The sequence below is a fragment of the Camelus dromedarius genome, chromosome 2 (assembly GCF_036321535.1).
Source record: "Camelus dromedarius isolate mCamDro1 chromosome 2, mCamDro1.pat, whole genome shotgun sequence".
NCBI classification, from domain to species: domain Eukaryota; kingdom Metazoa; phylum Chordata; class Mammalia; order Artiodactyla; family Camelidae; genus Camelus; species Camelus dromedarius.
Window position 1 is genome coordinate 53,548,822 of NC_087437.1, and position 13,692 is coordinate 53,562,513.

Sequence of the window (13,692 nt, forward strand, 5' to 3'; positions counted from 1 at the left end):
CCCTTCCTGCGAGGTTTCTCTCGCCCTTGGATGCTCTTTCTGACTCAGATTGGTTTCGAGCTGGCACTCTCGCTGTGTCTCAAATTGGGGTCAGCTTGGACTCCATCCTGGGCCCTCTTCTCAGGGCAATTCTTTCCTTTCGGAACACTGTTCTTGCCTGGGCCTTCAATTACGGCAGCTGTATGAACTCACTATATTCAGACAGCTGTATTCCAACCCACAGATCTTTGCTTAATGGTCTGTCCCACCACAGCACCCCTCAGGCAACTTAAACTCAGCATTTCCAAGACTGAACACACCATCGCTCCTTAAAAGCCTGCTCTTTTCTCCCCATCGGGAGAAAACTCTTCTCTCTCAATCCCCACCAATCATTTGCCAAATCCTATTGTTTCTACCTCTTAAACTAGTGACATTTTGGGGTCTCCAAATCCTTTTACAATCTTAAAAATCATTGAGGACCCCCAAAGTTTCTATGTCTATGAGCTGTATTTAGAGATAATTAGTGTATTAGAAATTAAAACTGAGAAATTTTGAAATATTTATTTAAAATAACAGTAGTCCCATCACATTAACATGAATAAAACATTTTTATGAAAATAATTCCATTTTCCAAAACAAACAAACAAAAAAACTAATGAGAAGAGTTGCATTGTTTTAGATTTTTGCAAATCTCTTTAATGTCTGGCGTAACAGAAAAGAGCTGGATTCCCGTATCTGCTTTTGTATTCAATCTGTTGCAATGTATTATTTTAGTTGAAGTATACGGAGAAAATCCAGCTTCACACTGGTAAGTAGATAGAAAAGTGAGGTTTTTTTGTGGGGGTTGAGGGTCTTAAAACAACATAAATGTACTCTCTCCCAGCTCTGGGGCCTGAATTCTGACATCAGGATGTCACAGGGGCTAGGGGAGGGTCCTTTCTGCCTCTCCCAGCTGCTGGGGGATCCAGACTTTCTTGGGCTTGTGGCCACATCACCCTAACCTCTACCTCCGCTGTCCTGCGGGGTCCTGAGTGTGTATGTGCCTTAATAACTTTTTCAGATAATTGTAGATAGTTTTCTTTGATACTACACCAGAGCACAAGAATTACTTTCTTAAAGCTTCACAGCAGTGTGAATTCTGAAACCTTATAGTAAACTTTTTGTACTGTTTTATTAAAATCTATTGGTTATTTTACACTTCAGATGCGTCTTTCAGCCATCCATGATTTTGTGACATTATACATCGAGCTTTCAGAAATATCGCTTCACTGAGTAATGCACATCTTTCAGATATTGACACATTTCCCTCTGCAATGCCAATAATCACATTTGATGTTAGCACCACTGTGTTAGTTTCCTAGGGCTGTTGTAACAAAGCACTGCAACGGCTGCTGAACAGACGTTTCTCGGTTTGTACTTGCATCGCTTCAATCTCTCCCTCCATCTTCATGTGGCCTCCTTTCATGTGTTTGTCTGTGCCTGTTTATCCAAATTCTTTTTACGTAAGGACACCAGTCATCAGACTTAGAGCCCATCTTAATCCAGTATGACCTCCTCTTAACTTCACATCTGCAAAGGCCCTATTTCCAAAAAAGCTCATGTTCACAGGTACCAAGAATAGAACTTTAACATGTTTTTTTGGGGGGCGGGGAACAGTTCAACCCAGAGCAACAACTGCATCAGAAAAATCTTAAAGAATTGGGAAGCTGTCACATTCACAGTGGTGGAAACAAGTTTTCCAGAGTTCTAATTTTTGCCTGAAAACTCAAATTTCAGCATCAGCAATAAGCACACCTAGTAACAAATACTAAAACAAAAACAAGGAAAAGTTGTTTTCCCTGAAGTGGCAGTTTTACTTTGTTTATTTCAAGAAAATGTCTCCCCAGTATTCAAATCTGAATAACATGAGTTTACTAGTTTTTGTTTTTTTGGTTTTTTTTAGGTGGAAATAGTGTTCCATGAAAAAAGTGGTCAGTCTGGCTTGCAACTCACTTGCAAAAGTAATTTTCTTTGAGGCAACAATTTTATTTCTTACTGCAACTGAAGTGGTTTATGTATGCTTCCTCTTGCATCATATGAGTGTTAATTAGAAAGGGGTGAACGCAAAGGTCAAGAGTTAATGAAATCGGTAATGTTTACTGCTTCATCATGGACATTTTAAAGAGAAATTGACTTGTTCTTCTCTGTGGGTGCATGGTGGTGAAGAATGTGTGACTGTTAGTGGACTTCAGTGAATTTTTGATTGTCCTAACACCAGCAGTTTTACCTATCCTCGCTTTTGTTTTATCAGTGCAAACGTCAACACAGTGAAAAAGCCAAATATTGCCTTAATGTTATTGTGCAAATAGTTTTGATCTCAAAGTTCCCCAGAAAGCGCTTCAGGGACCCCTACTGGTCTGCGGACCACACTTTGAGAAGCACGGCCCTGGACAGCTCTCCACCAACTGCCTCTGCCTTAGGGCCTGTCAGTTCTTCGGACTATTGCAGTTACCATAACCAGCACCCAGTCTCTAGAGTTGTCTCTTCCAACCAGTCCTCCACATGGCAGCCAATTCGGTCTTAGAAAGGCATATGTTACTGAGACATTCCTCTGCTTCGAACCCGTTAGGGGGTTCCCGTGGACTTTAAGCAGTCCGAATTCCTAAGCATAGTGTGTCATAGGAGGTCATCACTGATCTAACAGTGAATTACCTTTCCCACCTATTCTCCAGCCACACTTCCACATGCCATTCAATCCAGCACCACCAGTTATTTTAATCCATCATGCTCTTCCCTTGCCTGGAAGGCCCTGCTCTCCTCACCTCTTACCTGGCTAAGTCTTACTCTTTAAAAGTCACCTTCCATCACCTCTTCCAGGAAGCATTCCTTGACTACATTTTTGGGTTAGCAGGATTTTGCCCTCTACGTTTTCATACCATCATATACTTATTTCATTATAGCATTTCTAATAAGGTACTATAGTAGCAGTGAATGATAATAATAATTACCATTATGATAACCACAAATATTTATTGACTATTTATTATTTGCTGGACACGGTGTCAGGCACTTCAAATACATCATCATTTCTAGCATATTTATCTATTACTCACATTAAGACTTTGAGTTCCTTTACTCCAGGGTGCAGGAGGTAAGAAAACAAAATGATTAACTGTGTGGTTCTTAAAGTGTAGGAGACATGAGTTCACATCCCAACTTCAAGCCATGTGAACTCACACAAGTTCCTCATTTTTTTTTCTCAATTTTTTTTCTTTTTACCCAAGTGCTATATATTCTATAGAAAATTACCAGGAAGAAAGCAAAAAATGACCCAACTCCCACAATTCAGAAAAGTAAATTACTTGTGAGCATGATTTATAGATATTTCCCAGTGGACCTATATGTCAGAATAATACACAAACAAACAAACAAAAATAGCCATCAGGTTATATTCCATAATCTGTTGTTTATAAGTAAAACAACAACAGCAACAACAATAAATTTTTAAAAACCTAGCGTAATCTAAGGGACTACTGATGTTCAGATGAATGTTGCTTCACCACAAGGGATGTTGGGATACTGGCTGCTTCCTTAAACCGCTCTAAAGCAGGGCCCAACCTGGGCCCAGCAGTCTGCGCATTGACCCTCAAAGGGGCTGTGCTTGGCTGCACTAAGTTTATTTAAAGAAATAGAAGCTCAATGCCTTGGTGGAGATAGGGGCGTCCCCACTCTCATTTTCGGGATTTCTGCTCATCCCTTATTATCTTGCCCTGGCCACTTCCCATGCTCATGAACTGTAAGGAAGGGTGGGGTGAAGTACATGAGCTGGGAAGCCAGACAGCCTGGGTTTAAATTCTGATTTCATGACTTGCTGTCTTTGGGGCTTCGGGTAGTTAACTTCTGTGTTTCATTTCCTCTGTAAAATGGGGCTCATAATAGACTCTAGTTTATGGGGTTATGACAGGATTAAATAAATTGATATTTGTATAGAGCTTAGAACAGTAAGCATATGGTAAATATTCAGTAAATGTTTGCTATTATTACTTGCTGTCTGGCTCCCATGTTAAGGTTAAGGAATTATAAAAACCATTAAATTGTAAAAGCCAAAAAAAACAAAAAGGATTATAAAACTGAATCAAGAAGAAATAGATAATTTGAACAGACCATTCACTAGAAATGAAATAGATTATGAAGTGAAGAATACTCCCTGCAAACAAAAGTCCAGGACCAGATGGCTTCACTGGGGAATTCTAACAAACATACAAAGAAGAGCTCATACCAGTCCTTCTCAAACTCTTCCAAAAGATGAAAGAGGAGAGAACACTCCTAAAGGCATTCTGTGAAGCCACCACCAGCCTGATATGAAAACCAGACAAAGATAATACCAAAAAAGAAAGCTACAGGCCAGTATCTTTAATGAATATAGATGCAAAAATTCTCAGCAAAAGATTAGCAAACTGAATCCAACAACACATAAAAAAAATCATACACCATGATCAAGTTGGATTCATCCCAAGGTCACAAGGATGGTTCAACATAAGCAAATCAATCAGTGTTGGATATCACATTAACAAAAGAAAGCTTAAAACCACATGATCATTTCAATAGATGCAGAAAAAGCACTTGATAAAATTCAACATCCATTCATGATAAAACCTCTTACCAAAGTGAGTATAGAGGAAACATATCCCAACATAATAAAGGCTATTTATGGGGGAGGGTATAGCTCAGTGGTAGAGTGTGTGCCTCACATGCATGAGGTCCTGGGTTCAATCCCCAATACCTCCCTCAAAAAGTATAAATAAACCTAATTACCTCGCCCACCAAAAAAAAAAAAACCTAAAAAAAAAAAAAAAAAAAGAAAAAAGAAAAAAAAGGCTATATATGAAAAACCCAGAGCCTGGCTGCTAAAATCTGGAACAAGACAAGGATGCCCACTCTCACCACTTCTATTCAACATAGTATTGCAAGTCCTAACCATAGAAATCAGACAAGAAAAAGAAGTAAAAGGTATCCAAATCAAAAGGGGTATATGCAGATGATTGATACTATATATAGAAAACTACTAGAACTGAGAAATGAATTCAGTAGGTAGCAGGATACAATTAACATGCAGAAATCTGTTGTATTTCTTTACACTAACAATGAAATATCAGAAAGGGAAGGTAAATAAATAATCTCTTTTAAAAATCAAATTAAAAAATACTTAGGAATGAACCTGACCAAAGAGGTAAAAGAATTTTATGCTAAGAATTATAAAACATTTATAAAGAAAATTGGAGTTGATTTTAAAAAATGGAAAGATATCCCATGCTCTTGGATTGGAAGAATTAATATTGTTTAAATGGCCATACTACCCAAAGCAATCTGCAGATTTAATGTGATCCCTATCAAGTTATCCAGGACATTTTTCACAGAACTAGAATAATTCTAAAATTCATATGGAACCATGAAAGACCCAGAATTGCCAAAGCAATCCTGAGGAAAAAGAACAAAGCTGGAGGCATAACCCTTCCAGACATCAAACAATACTATAAAGCTGCAGTAATCAAAACAGCATGGTGTTGGCATAAAAACAGATATATTGTTCAATGGAACAGAATAGACCAGAAATAAACCCACACATCTATGGTCAATTAATCTTTGACAAAGGAGGCAAGAATATACAATGGAGAAAAGACAATCTCTTCAGCAAGTGGTGTTAGGAAAGCTGCACAGCTGCATGTAAGTCATTGAAGTTAGAACACTCTCTCACACCATACACAAAAATAAACTCAAAATGGCTTAAAGACTTAAACATAAGTCAAGACACCATAAAAATCCTAGAGGAGATCAAAGGCAAAACATTCTCTGACGTAAATCACAGCACTGTTTTCTTAGGTCAGTCTCCTTAGGTAATAGAAATAAAAGCAAAAATAAACAAATGGGACCTAATCAAATGTATAAGCTTTTGCCAGCAAAGGAAACCATAAACAAAAGAAAAGACAGCCTACAGACTGGGAGAAAATATTTGCAAACAATGTGACCAACAAGGGCTTAATTTCCAGAATACACAAGAGCATGGATATAAGAAATGGTAGAATCACAGGAAAACTGAAGGGCCACCTCAAGGCTGGCATTTCCCCCTTGGACCTGGGCATGCAGCAGACACACAGGCCTGTGGCCAGGTAGCTCTTCCCTCTGGCCAGGCTTCTGTTACACAAGGTGTTCTCTCTCCTTTGTGCGGTGATTCATTATGCAAGCTGCAGCATGAGGCAAAGCCTTCAGAACTAGGTGAAGAGTCTCCACATTCCTGCTTTTTATACTTTCCAGGAGGCACAAAGGAATTCCGGTCAGGGAAGGGGGTTCTGGAGCCCAAGAGGGACTCCACAGATTGGAGAGCTTTGGAAGCAATGCCTGAAAACCGTATTTGGTGGAGCAGTGTCACAGACAAAATGAAGAGGATGGGGAATGGGGGAGGCCCCTCACTGTCCAGACACGACAAGCCAGTTCACACCCTGACTTTAGGGAAGAAAGATTCCCCACACTGGAGGACGAAAGTGCCAACCCTCAGCAGGCAGCTACATGCTCCAAAATCATGATGGTGTTTACCAGGGCAGAGGGGCTGGGTGTTTGGGCACAACAGAGGCCATGTTTCCATCCATGGTATTGATTGGGCTACCCTGAGAGGATGACTCTGTGGATAGGGTCCCAGGCCTGGGGACCTTCTTCACCCGAGAAAAATACCAGAAGACATAAAAAAAAAAATTATTAATTGAACTGTACATAGCTCAGTGGTAGAGTGCATGCCTAGCATGCACAAAGTCCTGGGTTCAATCCCCACTACCTCTGTTTAAAATAAATAGATGAACAAACAAATAAATCCTAAAATTACCTCCCTCCCATTAAAAAAACATTAAGAGAAACAAACTATAGACCTGAAAATGGTCAAAATGGTCGATTTTATATTCTCCATTACCACAGTTAAAAACAAAGTATTAAAATAATACATGCCCAGTGTAGACAATTTGAAAAATTTAAAAAGATTGAAAGAAACAAAATGATCCATAGTCCTTCCTTCTAACATTTTGGTAATTTCCTTTTCTTCTTTTTATATGCAAATTGCCTATAATGTGTGTGGTTTGGGGGGGTAACATTATTATTTGAGCATATTCGTCATTAAGTATTGTTTGAAAGTATCATTTTAATGGAGTCAAAGTGGTTCATTTTATGAATTCATCAAATTGTATTTGATTGTCTTAGTGGCTATTTAGGCTGTTTCCAATATTTTGCAGACAAAAATAATAATCAGCGTTAAACATGTTTTTGTTTAATAGATCTTTTGAAAGTGTAAACATTTTTGTTTCTTCCTCTTTCATCCTAGTCAGAGCCTATACTTCCTTAAATGCTAGCTCAGGTCTGGCCTCTACTCTGAAACCTTCCCTGAGCTCATCAGCCTGCAAAACTCCCTTTATTCTCTCATTTCAGTTGCATTAATTCATCCATCCATTCATTCATTAAATATCATTTAATGGCATCAAGTAGGTATACATAAATGTTAATCAAATAATAATTTTTCTCTCATAATGTGATTACTTATATAATAATTATGGCTAACGTCCATTGAGTACTTACTCTGTGCTGACATTTAAAAATATTAGTTTACACTGGGTTATCTGATTTCATCTTTTGCAATACTATTGATGTTTTACCTTTGGGAAGGTTGTGACTGGCACAGAGACACTAAGTAACTTGCCCAAGCTTGCTCAGCTATTCCTTGGGTGACCTGTGATTCAATTCCAGTTACTGTGGCTCCAGAGTCCATTAATTGTATTAAGAATTATATATGTTTCTCAGCCAGACTGTTGTAGGGGCTAGAGATGGAAGAGTGAGCAAAGCAAATACACCTCCTGTAGTATAGAGCTTACTTAGAGCCTGGGTGCCCCTCTGAGTTTTGGATCATAAAGGTCTTGAGCTGCTCCTTCATGGCTGTCTGTGGGTAACTCTTGCTTCTGCATCCTGTGAGCCCCTGCAGGGCTGGGGCCCTGTCTCCTGCCTTCCACCCTCAAGAAGCACATAGCTAGTGCCCAAGGGTTGCTCAGTAATGCCTTTAAACTGGTGGATGGGAGGTAGCAAAAAGAGATCTGAGCATCTAGAGTCCAGATTTTCTTTGTGCTCCATCACTGTGCCACGCAGGGGTGGTTTCTCTGGTGTCTCGTGAGGGAAAAAAGATCATCTTTGACATCCTACAAGTGTAGTAAAATCTCCCAGGAATACCTTAGGTTTTTCTCACATGATGGAGAGCAACCACTAGCACAAGACCTCCTGTGCCCTCCAGCTCTCTGATTCAGCCCGAGATTTATAATTTCAGGGCTAAACATGAGAAAGTTGTCTTCATGTTGCTTCTCTTTCAACATGCCTGGATGTGAGCAGGTGTCTTTAGAAGCTAAACAGCAGTGCTGATTTTCTCGCAGACCTGTGTCTTTTTTATAAAGTAGGTATCTGAGTCTGTTTGGGCTCCTGTAACAAAATACCATAGATTGGATGGCTTATTGAGAACAGAAATTTCTCATAGTTCTGGAGGCTGAGGTCCGTGATCAAGGCACTGGCAGATTCAGTGTCTGATGTGGGCCCGCTGTCTGGTCCAACAATGTTCATCTTTTTGCTGTGTCTTTGTGTGGTAGAAAGGCCAAGGGAGCTTTTCAAGCAGGTTTCTTAGGTGCACTGATCCCATTCATGATGACTGTACCCTCATGACCTAATCACCCTCCTCCCCAAGACCTCCTAATATCATCCCTTTGGGCATTAATAGGCTTTTTTTCAACATACGAATTTGGGCAGGGGACTCAAGCATTCAAGCTGTAACAGTAGATAATCATAATTACAATGTTTACTTCTTAAAGGGATTAAAAGAAGAAAAAGAAGAAAATGAAGGAAGAGGAGGAGGCCTCTTACATAAGACCATAAACATTTGTGTGTGTTTTTAAAATTGGCCATACGTTAAAAAAAAGTGTTGGTTTTTCATGTTTTTTGATTGGGTTCACGTCTAATAATTATAATAGCTTCCATCTTTTGAGTACCCATTAGATGCCTGGCATAACAGCATTATTGCTGATCCTTCAAGGACCCCCGTTTCATAGGCTCAGAGGGCTTAATGGCCTTTCTAAATGCCACCTGCCTAGCAAAAGGCAGCAAACTCTACTTTGCTCAGTCTCAAAGCCTGTTGAAGTGCCTCCACAGTGGAGTTAGCTACTGTTTTAATAGTTATTTAGGGAATGAGCTGCCTCATCAACACAGTGGAGAGGCACACCGCAGAGGCACGGCCCTTTTGGAATTTTATTAAAGACCTCAGAGGGGATCAGAGAGGAAAATGTCAGCTAAGAGGAGCACGTCTATTTCCTGCCATGGATGGAGCCAGGAGGGACCCCCACTGCTTTATCCCTGTGATCTTGGATCCAAGTTTGGGAAATGGCTAAGTGAGGAGAAAGCTATCTGAACTGATTCAGATCACCTCTCTGAATCCATTACAGGAAAATTTGTTCTGATCTGTGGATTTATTTTTTTAAGACAAAGAGGGTTTCTACGAAATACTGAATACATTTAATTTGAAAGGGTATTCAGCTATACATTTAATGAGTGAAAAAAAACATGGTTCAGGAAATTCTCCAAGTGTAATAAGACTTTAGAGAAGGAAGAGACTTTTTTTTTTATTTTGTGGGATGGGGGTGGCAGGTAATTAGGTTTCTTTCTTTCTTCCTTTAAATGGAGGTACTGGGGATTGAACCCAGGACCTCAGCACCCACTCTACCACTAAGCTATATCCTCCCCCTCAGGAAGAGATCGTTTTGGACTCAAAGTTTCCTGGAGAAGCTCAGGATTGAATGAGACCTTAGAGGAGATATTGTGTTCATGCAGGCAGAGTGAGATGAATGGGGCATTTTGAAGGAATGAAAAGGTATAAGCAAGTCCTAGTGGAAAGATAATGGGGAGATGAGTCAGGTCACCCTCACATCACTTTGCCTCCAAGGAAAAACTGATGAGCATAGTGGTTAAAGAGTGGCTTTGAAGTCATATACGTGTTGGTTCAATTCCCTGCTCTGCCAGTTACGAGACACATGGCCTTTGGCCAATTATTCAAACTCCTTAAGCCTCTGTTATCTCCTTTCCAAATACATTTAATGGTGCACACTGCACCGGGTCTTTGTGAGGATTTACTACCATATGGTTTAGTTCCTGATTCAGTAATTTGAGGAAGTCACTATTATCTCCCAGATCATTCTGGAATACCCAGATCCTAATCTTAACATGCTCTATTTCACCTCAGTAATCAAGTGGTAAGAACTACCATCTCTTCTATCTCCTGAGATGCAAGAAGCAGTAAAGCCTCCTCGTTAGAAAAAAAGAAAAAAAAAGAAAAAAAAAGAAGCAGTAAAGCCACCTCCCCCTCTTGGCCAAAACCCTGGGGTGAAGGAAATGTATTATCAGAGGTCTAGCTTCACACAAATCTATCTCAAAAGAGGGACTTCCTTCTTCCCAACCACAATAACAACATGCCACAGGCTTCTGGCCATTCTCTACAATCTCCATTTATCACTTTATATGTTTTGCTTAGCCCTTTGAAGAGACAGGCTGAAAAGCCAGCCTAATGGTCCCTGACCACTGAGGGAAGGCGGGCGATAATGAGCGGCCCCGATCCCTCCCAGGGGCCTCCTTAGAGGCTGGACTACAGCCGTTTCTGCTTTTTCTCAAGTCTCTGGTTCTCTCTATGCTTTCTGGGCTGCCCTGTGTCCCCTTACTGGCATTTACAACAGAGTCAGAAGATGTGGATGTAGTCCAGCCCCTGCCACTTACTATCTAGGTGCTCCTGGGCAGGACATTTGGGTCTCCAGGTCTCAGTTGATTTATTTGTAAAATAGAGATCAATTGAAAGACGTATTAGGAAAGTGCCTTGGAAGTTCTCTAAGTGCGAAACGCCTATTTCAGTGGGTAGGTTAAAATCAAACAGGTGCGCTGTGCCCCTTTCTCCTAACCCAACCACCAGATGAGTCCCAGATTCTGCAAATAAAAATCCCTCCTGAATGTGGACTTGTGACTTTGCATCTCTTTTGGGCAAGGAAATGTGCTTCCTAGTATTCATACTTCCTGTAAGTTTGAGGAAGGCCTCCCAGAGGAGCTGCCAAAGAGAGATGATAGATGCTGTCCCTTGCCTCCCTGGAATTACAGTCCATTTGACGGGATCCCAAGCCAATGCTGATACAACACTTTGAATACAATAATGTGTACTTAATACAAGTGCCTGTGTTCCCCATCCCCAAATGCTCACACACAAACACACACACACACACACATCTTCTGCCTAGGTGGGCCTGCCCTGGCGTTGTTGCCTTCTGGATGGAGTCATTCTGAGTCCTTCAAGGTCATGGCCTTGTGATGCTCTAAGCCATTTAGGTTAGACAGGTGCAGGCTGTTATTAGCTTTATTGACCACCTGCTTGCTAATTAATGAACTAGATAGTCGAGAGCTTTATGACAGCCCCCAAGGCTGTGATGGCTAATGCTGCATCATTCAGAGGCTACTCCCCGCACTGAACTTTGTCAGTGTTCCCAACTGATTATTAATTGCCCACACACTTAGACCTTAGCAGAGGTAGTTACTGGTTAATTCAGATCACCAATCTCCCCACCAGCTCCCGGTAGGGGAATGCTACAGCTCTACACTTAGGTTTCTCATGGGAAGCTGCTGAAGGTTTTGCACTGAACCCTATACAAAGAGGGGTTGGAAAATTGAAGGAGGTTCCCAGGAGGCATCTGAACATTAGGAACTACCCTAGCCATGGGGAAATATGACCTGGGAAAGGTTATTGCCCAGCTAGTAATGATCAGTTAACTATTGGTGATGATGGTCAATGAGATAGTGGCTGAGGCTACACCAAGTCTCAGCAGTCTAAAGCTCATAATCCTTTGGCAAAGGGTTCCTTGCTTGAGGCTCCACCGGTCGTGGAGTGTTACATGCTCAGGCATGGTTGGCGGCTTTTTACCTGTGAAGGAGCTTCTCTGGGACAACCTAGAAAAAGCCCGAGAAGTAACCCAGTGATTTGTCGGCAAATCCTACTGATCATCAACATTGCCTGGGGAGCGTGCTAACAATTACAGATACCCAGGATCCAACCCCAGCACCACTAGGGGGAGAATAGAATTTGTACTTTAAATGATTTCTGTAGGTGATTCCAAAGGTCAGCCAAGTTTGGAAACAACTTATTTAGTCCAATTGCCCTCATGTCATAAAAATAGTAAAGGTAAGTGTGCTGGCTGAGGTCTAGAAGCTAAATCGTGAGAACTGGGAGTAGAGTTCAGTCCGTTGATTCCTAGATTGGTGCCCTGTGTGATGTGTAGCTTTTCTTTCATTGAATATCAGCTGTCTTTGGGGGAGAGATGCATAAAATAAACGTGGCTGAATCACAACAAACAGTGGCATAACCCTTTGGGTGTCCGAGTCACCAGGACCTAACACTGGCCACTAGCCTGCTGTCAGGAATTAGATGCCTCTGTTCAGAATCCATCTTCACCACTTATTGTTTGTGTGACCCTGGTTGTTCCTTACTTCTTAGTTTCCTTGTCTATAAAATATGAATAATAAAATTAATAGTATCACCCTAGTAGGGTTACTGCACGAGTTCAATGACAATATTTGAAAAGTGCTTGATGTAACACCTGGCAGGTAAGTGCTCAGTAACCGTTAGCTTTATTTTCTGAGCACTTACAGTGTGCTGACACTATACGCAGAGCTCAGTGGCTCAGTGGCCGCCATTCCTAAGGTCCCACCCTTCTGTGGGGCAGGCATTCTTTTTTAATGGAAGTACTGGAGATTGAACCCAGGACCTTGTGCATGCTAAGCACGCATGAAGCAGGCATTCTTGATCAAAGCCTTCCCAAGGAGGAGGTGAGGGAGGACCGACCGAGCTTGGACCTTCTGCTGCATTGGTCATTTGAAATTAGGCATTCTGGAACCTCTGTCCACACGGGTGACAGGTAGAAATATATCGTGGTGAAAGCATCCTCTCAGTGGTAACAATTGTGAAATTTTTGTAAATCTGACTAAAGCTCCTTGAGGGTGGAACCTGTCCTTTTTTCATCTTGGTGTCTTCTATTCGTCTGGGTGTTCCCTGACCTAGTCTAGACACTTTCTCGGCCCACAGGGCTCAATAAATGTTCGTCAAGTAGAATTAAATATCATCTCTTGAAGTTCATCAGATGCTACTTCCCAAGAAACATTTTTCTCCTGGATCATTTATCCTGACTTTCTTAATTCTTCATGCCTTATCTTGGCATTCAAGTCCCTTCACAATGGACTTTCAATCCACTTTTTCTCCTGTTATGCATGCAGTAAATGGTTTATTGCAAGACTATTTATCAGAGTGGAAAAATTGAAAATGACCTTAATGTCCAGTGGCAGAAGAATGGTTGAATAATTCATGCTGCACTCATATATTGCTAATAGCTATCGTTTACCTTGTGCTTACCATGTATTGTCCTAAGCATTTTTCATGCAATTAATTCGTTTAATCTTTAGAACCACTTTGTGAAGTAGATACTACTATTCTTATTTTACAAGTAAGGTAACAGAGCCAGAGAGGTTAATTAATTTGTCCAAGGTCACACAGTTAGGAGCTAGCAGAGTCAGGATTCAAACAGGCAGCCTGACTCCAGAGTCAGTACTCTCAAGCCACTAAACTAAACTGTCTTTCAGCCAACAAAC

The 13,692-nt window shown here is 40.9% G+C and overlaps 1 long non-coding RNA gene and 1 other non-coding gene across 4 annotated transcripts in view; one reads left to right on the top strand and one right to left on the bottom strand.

The window, feature by feature from the left end:
* LOC105085839 (uncharacterized) overlaps positions 1–13,692 on the bottom strand; it is a 33,072-nt gene that overhangs the window by 12,900 nt on the left and 6,480 nt on the right. The gene's annotated exons all lie outside the window — the stretch shown is intronic.
* Positions 4,674–4,746, top strand: TRNAV-CAC (transfer RNA valine (anticodon CAC)). Its single transcript has one exon. It is a non-coding gene; the product is annotated as a tRNA-Val (tRNA).